The sequence below is a fragment of the Oryctolagus cuniculus genome, chromosome 11 (genome assembly GCF_964237555.1).
Source record: "Oryctolagus cuniculus chromosome 11, mOryCun1.1, whole genome shotgun sequence".
Classification (NCBI taxonomy): Eukaryota; Metazoa; Chordata; class Mammalia; order Lagomorpha; family Leporidae; genus Oryctolagus; species Oryctolagus cuniculus.
The window spans coordinates 32,166,635-32,189,665 of NC_091442.1; the positions used below are offsets into that span (position 1 = coordinate 32,166,635).

Consider the following 23,031-nt stretch of genomic DNA (forward strand, 5'->3'; position numbering starts at 1 on the left):
CTCAGAGCTACAGGCTGAATACAGGTCAGCTTTAGCTATGTGTCACCCTCCTTGTCCCAGTCAGTGGCTACTGAGACCTATACTTCTCATGACAACACAGTAGATCTGAAAGTTAAAACTGCATATACCTGGACAAGCAGGTTTCAAGCATCTGCTTCAGTCACATCTGCTCACAGCCCATTGACCAAAGGTTGAGTTAAAAGTCAAGGCAAAGGGCCGGTGCTGTGGTGCAGTGGATTAAAGCCCTGTCCTGAAGCACCGGCATCCCATATGGACACCGGTTCTAGTCCCAGCTACTCCTCTTCTGATCTACTGCTATGGCCTGGGATAGCAGTAGAACATGACCCAAGTCCTTGGGCCCCTGCACCCACATGGGAGACCTGGAAGAAGCTCTTGGCTCCTGACTTCAGATCAGCACTGCTCCAGCCGTTGCAGCCATTTGGGGAGTGAACCAGCAGAGAGAAGACCTCTCTCTCTGTCTCTACCTCTCTCTCTGTCTTTCAAATAAATAAAATAAATTAAAAAAAAAAAAAGTCAAGGCAAACACTTGTGGAAAATGAGCATATGTTTGTGAAAACATCATTCAGAATACCACGGTAGTTATTTTGACTTAGTGCTTTAATCAGTTTTTAAAATATGCACAAATCATCTACATTATCAAATACTTTTAAAAACTATACAACTGGCTAATTTGGAGTTTGCCTGAAGAAAGGGGGAAGACTCAAATAATCTCTATCTGCATAACCATGAAATAACAATGAATAACCACACCAAAAGATGAACAAGTGATGATCGTGAATAATAGATTAAGTAAAGAATTCATAGTTCTAAAGATTTTTGCTTCATGTTACATGAGAAACATTTTTACTGTGTGTTATGAAAACTTAAAAGAAATGGAAGTCTCTAGTTTTCTCTGTGTTTGTGGCAATTTGAGGCAATTAGTTTTCCATTTGTTTTAAATTTAATATTTATATATCTGTTCAGGCCCTTTTGCACCCTTTGGTTTTGCCCAATAATTTAGTTACTCTCTCAAAAGATATGTACTGAATGCCTACTATGCACCAGGCTCTGTGCTAGTTATTGAAGAAACATCTGTGGTTATAAGAGTTTTCCAAATTGGAAACTTCTAAGACATGAATAAAAAAATTGATTCCTTAATTTCAACAAAGCCTTAAAGGGCAAAAAGCAATTTGGAAACAGATTATGTTGTGAGCAGAAGAAATACCTTACTCTGTCACCCAACTCAAGTTTGTGTCTCTCTGCGAAGTCAGGATTCATTGTGAGTCATCCAATCAAATCAACTACAGAAGTCCCAGCCCAGAGGTACCCAGAGGTGAATGTGCCTCCTGAAAATCATTAGTAAGGGCAAACCTATGCAATGCAAATGGCAAATCCTTAATCCAATAGACTATACCTATCCGGTAATTCAAGCAATCAAGCAACATACTTAATACATTACCTCTCTTATTAGAAAAGTAGGCAAAATGACCTAAGTTAACAATTAATCATAATAATTAATAATACCAAGGATTGCTAGTAGATTAAGTAGTTACAGGAATAGTGAGAAGTTAACAAACCAGTTCAAGGAGATGAGTGGAGAGATAACAGGGGCGGGGCTGCTCTGCAGATCACTGAGGTTTCTTGTCATTGCAGTGAGCTCTTCCTTCTTCTTATCAACTGTGCAGCACTCTCCTCCGGCCTTGGCCTCGGGTGCAGAATGTCCAGGAACTTCTGGGCAGTTGCCAGGTTAGTGGGCCTCACTCAGCTTCATGGAATGAAGGGCAGAGGGGTTCACATTGCTGTCTGAGACTGTTCCTCTTTATATGTGCACCCTTAAGTTGTTTTGTCTCAAGTTATAAGTTGTTTTTCCAGTCTTATCGGGGCATGAGCCTGCACGAATCCCATCGTTGTATCAGTTTTATCTATATTTGCAGATGTGGAACTTAAACTCTAAAATCAACATATTTTTCTGATTTTTATGTAAAGACATAGAGCAGTTCAAATATCTTGCTTTAAAACGAATTCCAAAAGCAAAATGGAGTTAAGGAAGTAAAACGAAGTAGATTTTACCAGTTTGTGAAATGTTCTGAACAGGTTACCTACAACCCTAAACACACTTCACGTATACACGTTTAGGACATTTGGGGAACACTGAATGAAATAAAAATGAGATCTAAATGGGTACCTACTGCTTCAAGTGTGTTGCTTAAAAGAGCAGGCATGTCGCATAGCTTGGTGCACTTTAAAACTTTTAATTAGGTTTTTAGAATTCTTTTAATTTGTCGCTTCTAGTGAAACAAGTTAATCAGTAAGTAGTCATTGATTTTCAGGTCTTGTGCTCTTGAAGCAATTTCTGCACACCTCAGTTTGAGGCTAGAATGATTACACTTAGAAAGTCTGCAAACTAAAGCCGCTCACGGCGGACTTGTGCTACTGATTTGCAAGCGTGCTGGCTCTGGGTGAAAACGGCGTCATTTCTCTCCATTATAAAATCCATCAAAAAGATGGTACACAGGAGACCCAGTTCATGTGTACAAAGACACACAGAATTAAAGGGCTGCTTAATTAATTGCTGGATTAGAATGGAATAATCTCAAAAGCCACATTGGGATGCTGAGCTGCTTTCTACTACATTTTTTTCTTTAGTTTCAATTCAGCATCAGCCACCTAGCGACAATTAGTGAAGGCATGGAAGTTTGCACCTTCCCTTTAGACCTTCTGTTGGTTTCTATCTTGTCGTTAAGCTCAGAGCTCCTTTTCAGCAAGAAGTGGAGAGGGTTGGTACAGAGTCTCCCAGGACCGTGATTAATGGTGTGCCTTCATTATCTATCATTTTACCACCTTGAACCCGCAACCTGACTTTAAGTGCACCCTATAAGCACACACCCCATGGTGCATCTCTGCAAGTTTCACCAGAAAAGACTTCATTTCTCCTCTAATTACCATCACAACAGTTTCCATTATGGTTTGGCCCTAGTAATTTAGTTATATTTATGCTGCTACAATGCACCAAATAGATAATAATGAATACTGATGCAACCCTTAGGTTGAAACAAACTATAATTATGCAGACTTAATGAAGTTACCAGAAAAGGCAGTATGTAAAAAACATACTCAGATTAAGAAAATACACACATACACACACACACACACACACACACTGAACGTTTCACATTCCCAAAGCTCTGCATTAAGCTGAGAAATTCCTGGAGCCTTGAACATGTGCTGTTCATATCTCTTCTTGCTTTCTGGTCTGTGATTTCTGAACTTACACAGTCATAAACCAGACTTTCAGCTTACTCTTCCCAGTGCTAACTGTATTTGTCAAATGAAGACAAACAGCTGCATAATTTACGTAGTGAATTAAAAGGACTACTCACTTGGTAATCCATTTTAGTACTAAATATAATAAATAAAAATTTAAAAACATTGAGTTTGGTCAAGATACTGGTAATGATATCCATTAGATGAAACAGGACCGATGGCTGGTGTTCCTTAAAATAGTTGCTAACAAAGTCACTGCACCTGCAAACTAAAGTTATATCCAGCTAGCAGTTCATGAAAAATGAAATTGAATCAGAAGTTGCATTTGTGCAAGTTGATGCTTAGCAAGCAGTGTGTGGAAGGGAAAAGCAAAACGATGGGGAGAATGGTTGTACCATGTTAACAATAGAAGTGTTTCTTTGGAAAAATTTAGGTGAACTCTGGAACCAGGAAAACAGGACTGAAAGAATAATACACACCTAAGTATTCAGTGTTAAACCTCCCTTTTTAACAGAGATAAGATGTAGAAAATAGTACATACAAGTGCCTCAGTATTTCACTGACGTTTTTACTTTTATCCTGGAACTTTTCCTATTTTTTTATTTTTTTAAAGATTTATTTATTTATTTATTTTTGAAAATCAGATTTACAGAGAGAGAAGGAGAAGCAGAGAGAGAGAGAGAGGTCTTGCATCCACTGGTTCACTCCCCAATTGGCCAGAGTGGCCAGAAATATGCCGATCCAAAGCCAGGAGACAGGAGCTTCTTTCCAGTCTTCAATGAGGTGTAGGGGCCCAAGGACTTGGGCCATCTTCTACTGCTTTCCCAGGTCACAGCAGAAAGGTGGATCAGAAGTGGAGCAGCTGGGACATGAACCAGTGACCATATGGGATGCTGGTACTGCAGGCCACGGCTTTACCTACTCCTCCACAGCGCCAGATCCAACTTTTCCTATTTTTTGCTTTTTCCTTAGTAACCACCTGAGGAAAATGGAGAAGCAAGAAGAAAGTGGCTTCCGTGGCTGGGCTGCCCCTCTGGAAAGAGGGAGGAGGAAGTCCTCTGGGCTTCCTATTTCTCACCTCTTATCTAATAGAATTTCTTGTCAACTTAAAAAACAATCCTATATATCGTCTATTGCATGGAATAACTTGTACAGTTATCAATTTCTAAGAAGGATGATATCATTAATACAGAGCCAAGTCCCTGTAATAAAAATTCCCTTAATAGTTTAGGGGTCATGTTAAACTATCTATGGCTATTCAGACCCAACTGGTTTAAATTCCAAAAGATCCTTTAGAGAGATTTCTCTCATTCTCTTCATTGTTGAATAGTTCTCAACTATTTCATGCCTCAGTAGGCCCACATTCCTATTTTAAGTACATATCTGGGTAGCAGATTAAGAGAAAAAGGATAGAGGCAAAACAATTTGCCAAAAGTACTTTTTTTTTTTTGACAATTTTCACCCCATTTCTTCACCAAGGCCTAACTAGGAATACATCCTGGCCAACCTGCACTTTTTATGCACGCTCATGTATTTCATAGCTACATTATGCACCCTCTCTTATCTCTACTACTTCTTTGATCCATTAAGTAGCCTTTTCTCTTCCCCAGGTGAGCTAGCTTATTAACCAGGGAGCAATTATTCATCTGGGAGTCGTTTCAGTATCTCATATTAAGAAGTGAAGCTGCTGTGTTTTGCTTCACCTGCTATCCTCCTTTCTATCTTTGTAATTGGATTTCCTGATGAGAATGAAGCTGCAGTGAGGACAGATGTTCTTAAAATTAAAAAAGGAAAAAAGGCTAAGGACCAGGGAAAGCATATAAACTTAAGGATGATTTGTGTTGTTAAAAATCAAGTTCGCGTGCTTTGGATTTCATACACGTTTCTGATTAAAATAAGCCAACATGAACCTTTGACTCCAACAAACTTCATTTTCCATAGCACAGAAGAGATGAGGTGGGCATGCAGGGGATGTGCCTCATGACACTTGGCAGGTATTTTCTTCAGCTAGTTCTACAGGTATCTGGGCCTCTGCAGAGAAGTATTGCTGCTGTACTCACCCAAGGAGTTATATTAAAGAGAAGTCTTTAGCTAGAGAGTTGAGAAGTGTCAGTTCTTTATTCATTTTAAATGTTCTGATTTTGGCTCAAATAGGAGGCATGTGTCCCCAGTTAGATTCTGGATGCTATACCATAAGTACAATAAAATACAGTAAAATGAAGTAAACTGAAAAATGAAACTGAACAAAAGACCTCTTGTGATCTCCCAATCACAAGGTTTAGGTAAGGCTCAAGGATTAATCTTCACCCATACACATTGGTTCCATCCATCAGTTTTATCATGAAGTTGGCTTAAAACTGAGGATACATCTTGTCTTTCACTACATGTGATGGATTCCAGATGTTCAGATTAAATAATGGTGCTCCCCTGTAGACATAATGGACCATAGCAGCAACGTAACTAGGCAAAATGAGCAAACCAGGCCCTGCAAATGATCTTAATTATTTCAACTAGGAGAGAACAGAAAAGCACTGGGTAATACAACAAACAGCTCTTTGAAAGAGCAAACGAAAAGCCCTGGTAATTTACATTTAAGTCCAACCCGCTCCCTGCAAAGTATAATGTGTGTGGAATAATACAGGAAGAAATCTAGCACTATACCATTTTCATAATTGGTATTCTATGTCAAGTCTCCAGCAGCAAGAAGCATATAAATCATAATGTTAATATTGCTTTTCACTTTTTAATGGTATTTTACACAGTATTATTGCTGGAAATATGAAGGTGTTTTTATATCATTCAAGATATATTTCTTGTGCTTCCAGCACTAGAAAAAGCAGTGAAAAATGTCATAACTTGGATGAGTCAGATTTATATAGCATATACACTCATATACATTTAAACGTATATACACACACATATGCAGATGTATGGAAACAAACATATATCTTTATTTTTACTTTCCATGATTAAGAGAAAGTACAGCTTATGTTCTACTTGGCATAATACTTCCTAAATACAGGCTTCCAGGCACTGGAAAATGGAGTAAAATTGAAGTCTCTGTCAATGCTGGTCAGAAGGTGAGTTCTATCCTTGCAATCTTTTGTGGGTCTCTACTAAGCCGTAAATTAATCTGTCCGAGTCATTGACACTGATCCACAAAGCACAGGTGGCAGTCTCTTTTCATACACACCAAAGAGAGTGAGATAAAAATAAATTGTGCTGCCATTAAAAACATGCCAAAATAATATTTTTCCCATCTGCTAAGTCCAACCCCTGTGGTAAGCGAACTAACAGGTTTCTACACTCAGACTCGATGAACAGACACCACAAGCAATTCATTAACAGTAACATGACAGGAGTCAATTGGATTTCTCACTTCTAGACATTAATCAAAGCTAAAAACAGAATGTGCACCCTGTGTAACACTCAGGCTTGTGGGTCTTCAGATGTGGCTGCTCCCAAGTCATTTTCTATCTAAATATTTACAACAAAGTTAGTCTGTTGAGCAGACCTATCAAGGGAAACTCTGTCCCAGGTTCCATGCTGCCAAAGCCATGATCAGCAGACTCGTCACACCTTGGTCTACCTCATTTTCCTGATATCCACACTACAAACAAGAACAACGCAAGGACAAAGTCTGTTTTTGCGTTGAACTAGTTAGTCAAAAATAAACTTCATAATTTTCTGCCTGTTAAGAAAGTATATACGCCAGACAATTATGATATATGCTTCAAAATGTCACTAATAAGGATACTGGAAAATCCAAAAAGTTGAGTATTGACATTAGTCATTAATTATCCATAATCTCATTACAAACACTTAAAAGAATATTAAATATGAAAGTTTAATCATCAGTTAATGGTTTTGACAAAAATTTTCAATAAATGGATAATTTGGAAAATAGAAAATCTAGCAACAATATTCTCCAAAATAATCCAATTCAGAGCAAATTTACTAGTATATCCTTTCAACCTTTCAAGACAGAAATAATTCCTCTAGTAAAAATAAATTCCTAATTATTATTTTTGAAAGTCAGTATAACGATGAGGTGAGGCTCTATAACTTTTAAAGTATAAAAAGATCTAGGGTAGGCGCTGTGGCATAGTGGGTAAAGCCGCCACATCCCATATGGGTGCCAGTTCAAGTCCTGGTTGCTCCATTTCCGATCTAGCTCTCTGCTGGATCTTGATCTGGGAAAGAAGATGGCCTAAATCCCTGGGCCCCTGTACCCACGTGGGAGACCTGGAAGAAGCTCCTGGCTCCTGGCTTCATATCAGCACAGCTCTGGCCATTGCAGCCATCTGGGGAGTGAACCTGCAGATGGAAGACCTGTCTCTCTCTCCCTCTCTCTCTCTCTCCCTCGCTATGCCTCTCTGTAACTCTGCCTTTCAAATAAAATAAATAAATCTTAAAAAAAAAAAAAAAACTAACATACGGGGCTAGAGCTGTGGCATAGTGGTATAAGCCACTTCTTATAGCTCCGGCATCCCATATGGGCACCAATTCAAGTCCCGACTGCTTCACTTCTGATCTCATCCCCTGTTAATGAGCCTTGGAAAGCAGCAGAAGATGGCCTAAATGCTTAGGCCCCTGTACCCACATGGTAGATCCAGATGAAGCTCCTGGCTTCTGACTTCACTCTCTGCCTCTTGCTCTCTGTAACTCTGCCTTTCAAATAAATAGATAAATCTTAAAAAAAAAAAAATCTAACATAGGTCTTTGAAGACATATAGACAGTAGAAAAATAAATTTATTTATTCTTCTCTGTGTTTATCCCTCTTGATTTTGAGGTGAGTCTGAGCAGGGAAACCTATGTGAAATGTGAAAAAAGCAAATTCAGTGGAAAAACAGAAAAAAAGAAAAATGTGAAAAAAGCAAACTCAAGGGAAAAATGGAAGAAAAATAGCCGAGACATGACAAGTGAGTATACATGCAAATAGCATGTGTATGAATCATGATTAAGAGACGTGAGTTCCTGCTGACTTGAGATATTCTGTCCTGATGTTTCTCTAGTGACGCAAACAGGATTGCCAGGCGCATTGGAGAGGCCAGACTGGCAGAAAGAGATTTCTGGGTTTTATCTTCTCTTTCTTCTTCCCTTCTTCTTTCCCTTTTTCCTTGTCCCTTACTCCTTACTCAGCATTCTATAGCTCTCCTTTCCTCAACTTTTCTGAGTTGTTAATAAATATTGCTCTTATACTAGAAAAACCTTCACTGGTTCCTTTAGGCCTATTCTTTGTGTTGAATGGAGAACAGGTGTTGACGGTAGAACAGAAGGGGAACCGTTATTGATTAGAGTCTCAACCCAGAGGAATCCCTTCAGACAGATTTTCAACTGCTGTCATGCATACACTTAACTGAATCATATCTCGTTTTTGTAGTTAATTTCATGAGCACCTGTGGCAGATTTTCTCAAGATGGTTGCAATAATATCTCCAATGCCACTCATTCTTATTGTGCCCTGCCATTCCCCCAACTAAGATGATGTCTAATTCTTCCTCTTAAATCTGTGATTCTGTGCTAACCAACAGAATATAACAGATTTAACACTGAGCAACTTCTAATGCCAGGTTATAAAGTGTGTTACAGCTAAGATACCAGTTTTTAGGAAACACGAAAGTACCCTGACTACCCTGAGACTCCCAAACTGAAGAGGCTGCATGAAGTAGGCACTCTAGTCCTTAATCTCAGCTGAACGTCAGCCAACAGTCATAACCAAACACCAGTCAAGTCAGATTATTTTTGAATATCCCATGCAGCTGAGCTTCCCCGTGAAGTCCCAGTAACACCTAATGCAACCATTTGTGAGACCTTGAGCTAGAACTAATTTTCCTTCTCAAATTCATGATCCAGAAAATCATGAGCATATTTTTAGTCCCTTAGCCTTTTCGATGATTTATTACTCAGCAATGCTAACTGGAACATCAATTTCAAGGGATGACTTCTAGTTATTATTCATTGGAATGAACCATACATAGCTTGAAACACAAGACTACTGGAGAAAAAGCTGGGGTCATATACACTTCTTGCAAAGCATCTCATTTAATAACATCTAAGGTGTATAGACATGACAGCTATATTTCCTATTTTCATACGGCTCTTCTGTTATTTTCATGGAGGAAATATTGCATTTCATATCTCCACAATACTTGTTGTTCAGGTTGACTAATATATTCTGAACTCTATTCAAGATATCCTTCTACCTATACTGGCCAGATTGAACACTGGAAAAAAAAATAAGAGATGAAAGTTTGGAGGGGTGTGATTGAAGACTTCGGGTAATACTTAAGAATGCCTGAGTTTTAATTTTAAGCAAGCAAAAATAACTCTGACTATCCAGCACATTTTTACAACAAATGTCTACATATTCCACAAGTGTACTACAAGGTATTTATTTATTTATTTATTTATTATTTGAAAGTCAGAATTACAGAGAGGCAGAGGCAGAGAGAGAGAAAGAGAGAGAGAGAGAGAGGGCTTCCATCTGCTGGTTTACTTCCTAGATGGCTGCAATGACCAATTTGGAGCAGCGTCAATCCAAAGCCAGGAACCAGGAGATTTCTCCAGGTCTCCCACGTGGGTGCAGAAGCCCAAGCACTTGGGCCATCTACTACTGCTTTCCTTGGCCATACCAGAGAACTGGATAGGAAGTGGAGCAGCCAGGACTTGAACCGACGCCCGTATGGGATGCCAGCATTGCAGGCAGCAGCTTTACCTGCTATGCCACAGCGCCAGCTCACTATAAGTTTTCTAATGTTTTATTTAGAATATTATTCACACATTTCTCTAATTCCTATCTTGGTAAATAACTGAGTATCTTTATCCAGCTTTCAAATACCAATGAGTTTCTGTCTAGAAATTTTTATTTTATTTTATTTTTTTACTTTTTAACCAATTGTTTCAGTATATGGTTTTGAAGTCAGGAAAATAATCACATCAGTCCTTGAGTTTGTAGTTTTATTAGCTATATGCTGTGAAGTAATCTATGATTCAGCTTGCTTATACTACTCTGCCAATGGAGGGGGATGAGCTAGCAGATTTATGTCTGAAGAGAATCTGTCCCACCCTGTGTGGGTGTGGGCTTGAATGGCTCTAGTTCCTATGGGGCAAGGAGGTCCTGTCACCTCAGCAGGCAAGGAGGGCAAGTTGGAGCCAGCTAACATCCGTCAGGAACTCCACAGCCAAAGGCATGATCTGGAGGGAATGACTGAGTTCACTGTCAAACACAGTACACTGAGGGGGAAAAATAATGTAAGTTAGGTCATCGCCTTGGTCTCAGCCATGAGGAGAATTCTAACTGTAAAATAGTGTTAGTAACTTATCTTTAAATGGGGGGGGGTGCATTTTAGCATGTCTGTGCTAATAATGGATACTATAGCAGGGAAGATGTGGTTATTGATCTGATTAGGTGTAATTAGTGGACTAAGGATTGCATTTGGCCACTGAATATATTGATGGAGTTTTCCTAGGGAAAGTAAGAGCCAGTGATTCCAGAGTTGGACTGAGACTCTCATTCACCTTATGCTCTCATTTTTTTTTTTCCAATGGTAAAATTAAGGATCTTTAAGGAAATTTCCACATATACGATTTTGAGTCCTGACAAAAATCTTCATTTATTTAGAATGTTTTTGAACGTATAGAGTCCTAACTTTCAAATATGCAGCTGCTTTTTAGATCAGGTTCTTAATGAATCTTAACCTAACACATGTATGGGCTCAAGAAAAACATTCTCTTATACAGCAAACATTTCTTGCAAAACAATTCCCTCCTGAATTCGATAGACATGAATTTGATGTGTGTAGATTGAATTTCCCCATCAAAACACAAATGTTCTACGGGAGGAGGACTTTGTTGACGTTCATTTAGGGGAACAAGAGGTGATATATTTAAGAAAAATGAAATTTATGTTGGCATCACATGTTTAAAGATAAATGTACTTGTGATATACAGTGGGAACATTGCAAAATATTGGTATTTATTAGTACACCTGCATTTTCTTTGAGATCAGAGAGTAGTTAATGGTTTAATGGTGTTTAAGTTATGATTTAGGTTGTAAATAAAGTTTAGGCTTAAGGCTTCCTCTATAGGTTCTGAAGTGCAATATTCTACTTTGGAACCATTAAAAGCAATTTATTTAATTATTATCTAATTTAAAATTTGCTTTTTTATTCAAAAGGCAAATAAAATAGAGAAACAGAGAAACATTTACCATCCACTGATTCATATCTCTAATGCTGCAAAGCCAAGAACCTGGAACTCAATCCACGTCTCCCACATGGATGGTAGTGACCCAAACAATTGAGCCATCACCTGCTGCCTCCCAGTGTGTACATTAGCAGGAAGCTGGAATCTGAAGCAGAGCTGAAATTCAAAGCCAAGCACTGAACATATCCCAAGCAGTATCTTAACCACCGTGTAAACATCCTCCTCAGCAATTTATTTTAACAGCAACAACAGGACTAATATATAATGCTTCTAAAAGTTCATAGAAAATGGAATTAAAAGAAGTTTCTTTTTGGTGCAAAAAGCATTAAATCAGTGCAGAGGTTTTTCATAATACACATTTCCACGAATTTTTTGTAGTCCCTTCATATGTTAGGAACATATCTGTTTGAAGGACAAGACATCCTCCTTGTCAGCAAAGCCCCAGGTAAGGAGTTAAGGGAAGGAGTGCCTTCCCTGGAGGTGGGAGTACACTCGTATTTGCAAAGACAGGTCAGGTCTGAGTCACCATTTTTGGATTGCTGGCAGGCTGATGAAGTCAATCCAGCTTTGTATTTTTCTGACTAGAGAAAGATCTGGGTCAAAATCCAGGCCTTGCCTATGTGGAGAGGAGAACAGGCATGGGCAGGCCAAGTCGTGAGCAGAAGCCTAATACGAGTTCCAACACACATCACTCAACCAAAGAGTGAGGGGAATTTAGCTTAGAGTTGGGGTGAGAAATAGAAACAACCAATTTCCTCACTATCAAACAAACCAAAACCATTTCGCGAGCTTCCAAGAATGTAGGGGCTCATTTTAATTAGTGCGACAACCCTTGAACTTGCTGATTTGGCTTGGAAAGGTTGAAATATTCTTAAAAAACTTCATAGTGAATCATCTAGAGCAGTGATTTCCAAACTTTAATGTACACATTATGATTCAAGATTTTGTTAAAGTTTCTCATTCTCTGAGTGTGCAGTGGACCCCACAAACTCAAGTTGCTGATCTGGAAATGATACTGTGAATAGCAAGGAGACCAGTAATTCTGGATGCACATTTTAATTATGTGGGTAAGATGCCAGGCTAGACATATAAAACTACTAGACACCCAATGAATTAGAATTTCAGGTAAGCAACAAATATTATTTCAATATAAACATGCCCCATGCAAATATTTGGGATGTAGTAGTATGTGCACTAAAAAAAAATTTCTTGTTTATCCAAAATTCAAACACATGGACACTCTCCATTTTATCTGGGAGCCTGACATGAGGAACATTTAAATACACCAACATCTGAGTTCCTGCCCCATATAGTCTGATTTAACTGGTTTGGGGTACAGCTTGGACATAGGAACATTGCAAAATTATCCAGGAGATTCTAATGTACAGCCCCAGTTGAGAGCCACGGATCTCAACTCATCCCCTGTTGAATAGATGAGGAAGGTGAATCCCAAGGGACCATCGAGGATGGAAATTGATAGAATGAGTATAAAATTCCAGGATTTTTAGGCACTCTTTACACTCCCTTCCCCTTGAGCAACAAACAATAGAGAGCAAGTTCCTTCCTTAGAAACTTAACTGGAACCCCACCCCCTCCGCGCCCGTGGCAACTCTGTATTCCTAGACCCCTGAGATTGGGGAACCTATCTCCACTATGTGGTTCACCTCCTTAAACTCTCAGCCTTTATTGTAAATCAGTGAACAGACAGCATTTAGGGACCTGCCTAATAGGAGTCTTAATTCATGAGTGCCTTAAAATTCATGTATTCTCATTTTTTTTAAAATTTTTTTTGACAGGCAGAGTGGACAGTGAGAGAGAGAGAGAGAGAAAGGTCTTCCTTTGCCATTGGTTCACCCTCCAATGGCCGCCGCGGCCGGCGCACCACGCTGCCGATGGCAGGAGCCAGGTACTTACCCTGGTCTCCCATGGGGTGCAGGACCCAAGTACATGGGCCATCCTCCACTGCACTCTCTGGCCACAACAGAGAGCTGGCCTGGAAGAGGGGCAACCGGGACTAGAACCCGGTGTGCCGGTGCTGCAAAGCAGAGGATTAGCCTAGTGAGCCGCGGCGCCGGCCCAAGTATTCTCATTTTTAAACCCATGTTTGGGAGCTTTTAAAAAAACACTGGTGTTGGGTGCCATGCCTGGAGATTCCCATTTAACTGGTCTAGGGTTCAGCCTAATCATCATTACTTTTTGAACGATTCTAACATGTAGGCAGGGACAAATGCTATTGCTTTATACGACCCTTTAAGTGCAGTGGACGTGAGGCCTGTGGCTCTCCAGTTGTCTGTAAGCGGTGGGTCCAGCTGAACCCATCACAGATGTGTGTAAATCAGCAACTTCAAAGGCTGGAAACCCTGAGCTTGACTGCAGGGTAAACCTGGAATGCCTCATATGTTATTCTTTCAAGACTTGTCAAAGCATTTGAATCAGTTCTAATTAAAAAACACATAGTTTCCTTAGATTCCCGCAACTTAAAACACCTGTATGAGTCTTGTATGTCTTTCCACTGGTCCTAGGATATCCTGTTTCTCCGATGAAATAAGAGTAAATAGTTATTTTAAATAATAAAAAAGAGAGAAGCAGGGAGTAGGGAACAGGCTAGAGAGCCAGCATTTGCTTAATCTGACTTTCTAACTACCAGTTTCTAGGTGCTAAGAAAACCCTCACCCTAGTCTTTGCCTATGATCTTGTACTTTTTCCTATTCATCAGACGAAAAATAGAACAGGTTCCTTCTTTAGAAACAGCTGCACATCAGGCCTTTCGTGAGGAAGAGAAATTTCTTAGGCAAAGTATTTTGGCAGAAGCTAGAACAATATACAATCAGTCATTCTTCTTTCTGCTTTCTCTGTCAAGAATTGAAATGTGCTCAAAGTAATCCATGAATGAGGTATTACAATTTAAAATAGACAGATGAACTCTTCTGAAGTGTCAAAATTACAGAGTATTGGTTCTCACATTTGCAAAGTTCATTCACATTCATATATTTTTCTATAGGGAAATCACAGTCTTTGTGTCTTTCAGGGAGAGGTAAGAAATTGCCTGACAACAAGAAAATTAATATACAAATTTAATATAAATCTTTATCAACTTGGCCAATGTATTTAGGTTTAGATAACTACATTACATGATCAGAGATTCAGCAATTTGTCCAATCAAGAATTCTCAATCCCAATCCCAATGTTCTTAACAATTAAGATGTGTCAATACATGATTTTATCCTATGGTTGTGGTTTGATTACTTAAATCAGACTTTGATTCACTCTCTTCCAAGTCAAATAAAAGAACAAGCAACACAGATGGGAAGATTTATTGACTCAACACAGGGCGAGCCCAATCTCCTCATCAAGCTGTACCCACCTGCAAATTCTTAGACTCGCCCCAGAATGATGGAAAGTGCAGCAGCTCTATGGTAGTTTATCTAAGAGTGCTGTAATTTTCACTAACCTACAGTAAGGTGCTTTGTAAATCTGAAGAGAAAAGTGAACAGGGAAGATGACCATCTTTGTGAGATGGAGATTTCTTTTTAAATTGACATTTGTCAGACAGCTCTATTGAAATATTAATTTGCGTTTTGATCTCCTTTTAGTTTTCCTTTCCTCTCTTCTAATCTTCAAACACTTCTTCGCTTCAGGGGAGGTTTATATGACAGGATGAAACGGGGAAGTTATTTTTAGAGTACCTGGCTTCCACAGTTGTGTTTTCCAGCAGCCTTGATGTCAGTGAAGGGGAGCAGACACTCAGACAGGTGTCCTGGGCATGAGAAGACCAATAAGACAGTAAGAGCAATGAAAATTCTGCTCTGTGTTGTACCCAAGAAGCCAGAAACCAAGCTTAGATTGTTTCTCCCAAAATTTTCAAAATCTGTGTTTGATACCAATGAATATCAAGGGCTTTGCAGGCTTGGACATTTGCAAGATTTAGCAAGTAGGAATACAGAGGACCTGCGGCCTGAGCTGTGGTACAGTGGGTTAATCCTCTGCCTGTGGCCCTGGCATCCCATGTGGACACCAGTTCTAGTCCTGGCTGCTCCTCTTCCGGTTCATTTCTCTGCTATGGCCTGGGCCCCTGCCTCATGTGGGAGACCTGGAAGTGGTTCCTGGCATCTGGCTTAGGTTCAACTCATCTGTGGCCATTGCGGCCATTTGGGGAGGGAACCAGAGGATGGAAGAGCTTTCTCTTGGTGTCTCCTTTTCACTGTCTGTAACTCTACCTCTCAAATAAATAAATAAAATCCATAAAAAATAAAAGAATGCAGAGTACTCAATTAAATGAATTCAGGATCAATACTGAATTACTTTTAAAAAAAGGGATTTGGGCCGGCGCCGCGGCTCACTAGGCTAATCCTCCGCCTTGCGGCACCAGCACACCGGGTTCTAGTCCCAGTCAGGGCGCCGGATTCTGTCCCAGTTGCCCCTCTTCCAGGCCAGCTCTCTGCTGTGGCCCGGGAGTACAGTGGAGGATGGCCCAAGTGCTTGGGCCCTGCACCCCATGGGAGACCAGGAAAAGCACCTGGCTCCTGCCATCGGATCAGCGCGGTGCGCCTGCTGTGACGGCCATTGGAGGGTGAACCAATGGCAAAGGAAGACCTTTCTCTCTGTCTCTCTCTCTCACTGTCCACTCTGCCGGTCAAAAAAAATAAATAAATAAAATAAAAATAAAAAAATAAAAAAGGGATTTTATTTATTTATTTGAAAGGTAGAGTTACAACAGTTAGAGGGAGAGACTAACAGATAGGTCTTCTATTCACTGGTTCATTCCTCAAAAGGCCATAACAACTGGAGCTGGGCCGATCCGAAACAAGGAGCCAAGAGCTTCTTCCGAGTCTCCCATGTGGGTGCAGGGGCCCAAGGACTTGGGCCATCTTATACTGCTCTCCCAGGCCATAGCAGAGAGCTGGATTGGAAGAGGAGCAGCCAGAACTAGAACCAGTGCCTATATGGGATGCCAATGCTGCGGGTGATAGATTAACCTACTGTGACACAGTGCCGGCCCCCTGAATTACTTTTTAGTACAAGTATGCTCCATGCAATGCTTGTGATATATTTATACAGCAATATTTTATATGAAATGCACATAGACAAAAATTGCTATTACTGGAACACTTCTGGTTTTGATGTGAACTATTCTTCATAAAATTTCACCTCAATAAAAGGGGTGGCAGGTTTTGCCTTTAACTAAAGAGAATTATGTACTGTATAGCAAGCACATTAACTCAGGATAACCAATTTTTCATGAAAACTCACACACTACTAAGGTCCTGCAGAAGTGGATCACACTCCACATAAGTATTCTCATATACATATTCTCAAAAAAAAAAAAAAAAAGGACGGGAACAAGTTCATGAGAGTGAGCCATGGAACAGAGCCTGGCACTCACTCTCCTCCATGAGACGAACTACATGTCTGTGGAATAGAACATGTCTGCTGTCTCATGGCTGGGGGAACTGCAGCCTGGGACAAGAGTTGAAGGGCGTCCTGATTTCGCTCAACCTGGAGGTGAAATCGAGGCAGATTATAATATTTTGAGAATCAAATCAGGCCAAGCAGGAAGGTTAGCATCACTTCTCTAAATAACACGATGGAAGGAATTTTTGCTTTGTTTTGTTATTTTTTAGAATGAGCAATAGCCTTGCGATCCTGAGATTAAAAGGCTGATGCGGGTCTGCGTCATTGGCAACACTCAGTGACTCCACTCTCCTGCAGGTGTGCTGAGCTCCCCTTCTGGCTCACAGGAAACCCAACTCCTCCCCCTTCACCCAACTCCCCTAACTTCACCTGACAATTGTAAAATTTAAGAAGGAGATCCTCTCAGGGTGGTATAGCTCCAGGCATATGAATTCCTTCCGGGGCTCTTTGAGTTTGGAAGCAGTTTAAAGGTAAGAAGTTTTGAAGAGTGAATGAGTTCCCAAGAATAAACATGTTTCAAAGGAACATGAATGAGGGACTTTGTTTATGTGGATTTTATATGACGTTTGCTTACTTAATGTAGTAACTCCTTAAACATATTGCCTGGTATGAAATAATTTATTTACATAATTCTGGATTGGAAAATCATGAGCAAACCCAAAAAAACTTCCAGAAAGAAGAAAACTTGCTTTTATGAGGATTTCACAAGGGTACTTCAAAAAGTAGATGGAAAATGGAATTAAAAGATAAATTTATTTTGGTGCAAAAATTTTTTGAAATCCCTGCATAATTTTCTCATAATGTACATTTTACATAAACTTTTTGAAGACCCAGCATATGTATGGATTTCAAAAATAAACTTAACCTTTAGTTTGCTTGTTTTAAAGATTTATTTATTTGTTTGCTTTTTTAAGATTTATTTATTTATTTTTCTGTTTTAAGATTTATTTTATTGATTTGAAAGGCATAGTTACAGAGAAAGAGGTAGAGAAAGAGACAAGAGAGAGATCTTCCATCCTCTGGTTCACTCCTCAGATGGCTGCAACAGCCAGAGGTGAGCCAATCCAAAGCCAGGAGCCAGGAGTTTCTTCTGGGTGTCCCATATGGGAGTAGGGGCCCAACGACTTGGGCCATACTCTGCTGCTTTCCCAGGTGCATTAGCAGGGAACTGCATCAGAAGCAGAGCAGCCGGGACTCAAACTAGCACCTATATGGGTTGCTTGCACTGCAGGCTGGGTCTTTAACCCACTGTGCACTGCTCTGGACACAAAGATTTACTTGTTTATTTGAAAAGGGGGGAGAGAGAGGAATCTTCCATCCTCCTTCCTGTGGTTCACTCCCCAAATTCTCACAATGACCACTCCATAAACCTATCTTTAAATTGTTTTCCAGTTTTTTGAAGTGCTCTCATAGGTATGTACATATGTATGCACAGATATACATTATAGACACATATAAATATAGAGTTTGGGATGTAGATATTTTCAACAGAAGGCAAAAATAAATTTAGCTCATAAGCCAACTTCTAGTTGTTTTAATTTATGCCAAATGATTTTCTATGGGATTCTAAACAATATGGTGGTTTTTAATCCAATCCAAGTTTTTACTTTTTATGTATCTATCTTTGCTGAATTAGTCTATTACAAAACCAGGGAAATCCATTAAAGCATTGAACTATTGGCAACTCTCCCAGCAGAATATGATAAAGTTTATCTTTCATGCCTCCCAGACACAGGAAGAACTCCCATCCCCTCTTAATGTAGAGAGGTAAAGCAAAGAAGAATAGAATTTTTTTCTAGAAGACTAATAATGATTGGTATACTTTCTAAAACCTGTGTTTTTCTTATCCTGTAAAACACAGTCTAAGCTCCTGTATTTTATTTATATATCTGTTCCTTATTCTTTATCTAAAGAGGTAATTTTTTCTCTAAATTGGAGACTTCAGAAATTTGGGCAGTGGACGAAGGGATAAAATAAATACAGAGAAGATGAGTAAACAAATCAGGAGATTTTCAGTTATGAAAAAGGGGCCATCCCCAGGTTCTTGGGCCCTGCACCCACATGGGAGACCAGGAGGAAGCACCTGGCTCCTAGCTTTGGATCGGCGCAGTGCGCCAGCCGTAGCGGCCACTTGGGGGGTGAACCAACGGAAAAAGGAAGACCTTTCTCTCTGTTTCTTTCTCTCACTGTCTAACTCTGCCTGTCAAAAAAAAAAACTTTTAAAAAGGGGGGACATCAAAGATGGATGTACTTTTCTCTGAAAGGCGGAGAGAACTTCCACTTTGCTTATGGCCCTGTCTAAATACTGATGGAGTTCGTGATCTCAAAAGGCTTCCACAGCCTTGGCAGTGCATGGCAAGAGTCTCAGGTGATCAATGGCATCATAAATAACAGTGTAAATTGTTAAATTAATAATAGAAGTCACTGTGCACTACTCCCCATATAGGACCTCTGTGCCTAATGAGTTGTACTATGAGAATTAGCTGCAAAATTTGTTCTCAAACAGTACTTTATACGTTGTGTGTGTGTATGTATGGGTGCAAACTGTTGAGCTCTTTACTTAGAGTTGGTCTTCTGTATGTGAAGTTAATTAAAAATGAATCTTAATGAAGTATGAGATGGGAGAGGGAATAGGAGGTGGGACGGGAGTTGAGGTTGGAGGGCGGGTATCAGTGGAAGAACCACTGTATTCTTAAAGTTGTACCTATGAAATTTTCATTCATTAAATAAAAAATACTGTATGTGTGTACTTAAAACATCAATTCACAGCACAGCAAGAATGGAGATTTTGTTTAGTTGGAAAGCTAGAAATATCAGTGTACAGTTGTCCTATAAAATATTCATTGGAAAAAAATGGATCCAAAAGATAGATTTATTATGGTGCAAAACATTTTGCAAAGTGTTTTCACATTACGCATTTTCCCCAAGTTTTTGAAGACCTCTCATAGCTATTCTGCCATGTAGATACATTCTATTTTTTTATATATCCATTTCTTATTATTCATTTTTTAAATAAGTGATATACCTTTCCAGGTAAGAAAAGCCTAAGGATGACCACCATTTGGAAAGCATTCTCATCATGATGCTGAAATTCTTTCTTGTTGAGGAGAGAAGAGACAGAGAAAGTGAGGCAAGTGAGTGCTGTGGCCAATAGTCAAAGGGGATATCCAAAGCATAATCTAAGATAGGTGGTATCTTTCAAATTAAACCATTGGCCATAGTGGAGAAACCTAGCTCAGAAAGAGGTCCTGTTTGTTTCTGTCCATATTTGATCTGGTTTCGTTATAACCCTCACAATCTAAATCTGATTTAAGATACACCCAGATCCCAGAACAATTGTTCAGCCATTTGAGGGATTTGTCTATTCACTGAGCACAGGAAAGAAGCTTTGATGAGAAATTTGGAAATTGTCAGCACCAGACTTGAGCTCAAAAGAGAGTCTTATCATGACTTTGTTCTCAGTCTGATTTCATGTAGATAAACATTACCAAATCTCTGCAGAAGCCTCTAAAGGCACAAAAGGTTATCTACTGGGATTTTGTGTCCAGGTGCAGATCATCCGTTGCTAGTTGCCTTCAGCAAGTTTCTCAAAGGTCCATTTTCCATGGTAGAATTCTCACCTGGGTTCTGACTGCAGTCACTCTCTTACCAGCAGTTGATTGCAATTCTGCTTCTGACACTGAAGTCACAGAATAAAACTAAGGAAAGCGGGTTAATAATTAAAGCAGTTTCTGTGAGTCCAGCCTTTCTAGAAATTCAGTAAGATGACAATTTGATGCACTGGAAATTCTCTAGTAGATATCTTTTGTGATTGCGTTAGAGAAATGAGAGAAAAGTCTTCTCTGAAAAGTCTTTTGACTTCTTCCTAAATGCATTAAAAGAAAGACTCACGTTACTGCTATATTTATGGCGATTTCAGATGGCCAACCAGAGTGACATGCATGTCTCTGCCGGACGATGAATATCAGGGGTATGCCAGGGATGGGGGTGGAACGCCAAGAGAGCATTGACAAATGCTGAGAAAAAGAAGCAGCAAAACTTCTGAAAAATGAAAGAATTTTAGAAAGGAATGAGCTTGATTTATTTTTCAAAAATACTTGTGTCAGTGATAATATGTTTACTCTTAAATAATCCTATAAGGAAACAACTGCTTTTACATTACATTTAACTGATATCCTGCATTGCTATCAATGAGACTCTAGGTTGAGGCCAAGCCATTTGGCATGCCCTGAACTTTTTGGGCTACAAAGAGATATTTTCTAAGTCTACATGGATTTTGAGTTCACTAAAGAATTATATCTTTCCTTTCTGCATCCTCATTTCTTATGGATTTATGTCCAATAAATAGAGGTGAAATAAATTTCTAAGCTCATTATATTTCTGATACAGTGCCATGAAGTAAAGTTCCTCAAAATATTTCTTTTTTATTTTTTTTTTATTTTTTATTTTTTTGACAGGCAGAGTGGACAGTGAGAGAGAGAGACAGAGAGAAAGGTCTTCCTTTGCCATTGGTTCACCCTCCAATGGCCGCCGCGGCCGGCGCGCTGCGGCCGGCGCACTGCGCTCATCCGATGGCAGGAGCCAGGAGCCAGGTGCTTTTCCTGGTCTCCCATGGGGTGCAGGGCCCAAGCACCTGGGCCATCCTCCACTGCACTCCCGGGCCACAGCAGAGAGCTGGCCTGGAAGAGGGGCAACCGGGACAGAATCCGGCGCCCCGACTGGGACTAGAACCCGGTGTGCCGGCGCCGCTAGGCGGAGGATTAGCCTAGTGAGCCGCGGCGCCGGCTAAGTTCCTCAAAATATTTCAACAGTAATAGTAAACCACGTTTATATAATGCAGTTTATAAACCCTGTTATCAATTTCTTAGTGCATCTTTTCATTTTTCTTCCCTACAATATCTGGAAGGATATGCAAATATTATACATAACCAGAAAGCAAACAGTTTACTTGATAAACCCAAACTCGCACTGAACTCCAAGTTGCTTTGGGTTCACAGTTCTCATAGAACTATCCTAGGTGGGTAGTGGTCTTCCTGGCTTCTCTCTTTAGTCTTCTCAATCTCTGGCTCCACCTGGTGGAATAACCTGAGGTCATGACCGCCGGCATCATTGTTCCTAAATCTGCCTTATGGGCCAGTTTTGTCTTTATACTCCAAGGAAATACAAGTTGGTTTTTCAGAGTCAGAAGATTGAATTACCACTTAGACCAATGAGGTTAATTTTGAAAATGTGACTGCTTTTTAGAGTAGAATGCCCATTTTGCCGAAGATATCTTCCTACTAGGGATAAAGAAAGACTTTAAAAGAAAATTCCATCCTGCCCAAAATAAATTGCATCATTCTTTTACATGTTCTATCTCACTTGACAATATAAACATCTCTGGAGAAATAAGAAATAAGAAAGACTTACTATTGTAGGAAAAAACTGAAATTAATACTAATTGAATTTCACAAAGGACAAAAAAGTTAGATGGCGACAAAACCAAAAGTAAGATGATTTGATACAAAATCAATATTTGTTACATCTATTTTGTAGTATTTAAAACAAACAACACAACCTCTCATTTTCTTCTTCATAATATATATTTTATGCATTTTGAATGTGTTAAATATTATACAATGATTAAATGAAGAAAAGTTTCTTCTCCAAAAGGGCAAAACTAATTAAAAATCATACAATAGAATTGTATTCAATACATTTTGATTAAATACCTTATTTTTGAAAATTAAAAGAAACAATACACATGACTTTATGAATACATTTCTGAGTCTCTTCTTGGAACCCTGGAAGGTTATGCAAGTGAATGGCCTGATGGTTAAGGTCATTAACTTCATGACATATTCATCTCTGGTTGCCTCCAAAACATCACAGTTAAAAGAGGTTTTTTTTAAAGTTGGTTTATCTCTTGGTTGTCTCATTCAGTAATCCTCTTCTTCAGTTTCCAGGATTGCATCAGGCATATTTTTGGAAGTCAATGTATTGGAGTAATGGTTTTGGGTTTTTTGTTTGTTTGTTTGTTTTTGTAACCACCTTTTATCTTACAGTAATATGATGGTAATTCAATCCAGGGTTTCTCATTCTATCTGTTCTGTTTCCTTTTATGTTGCTATGGTTTTTTCCAATGTTTGGATATAGTATGGCTAGGGA

General features: G+C 39.4%; 1 long non-coding RNA gene across 1 annotated transcript in view; it reads left to right on the plus strand.

Annotated features, from left to right (window-relative positions):
- Positions 1 to 1,646: 1,646 nt before the first annotated feature.
- LOC127491137 (uncharacterized) overlaps positions 1,647 to 23,031 on the plus strand; it is a 74,130-nt gene continuing 52,745 nt past the window's right edge. The window contains exon 1 of the long non-coding RNA XR_007919674.2: positions 1,647 to 1,746. This is a non-coding gene — a long non-coding RNA (uncharacterized lncRNA). The remainder of the gene's footprint in view (positions 1,747 to 23,031) is intronic.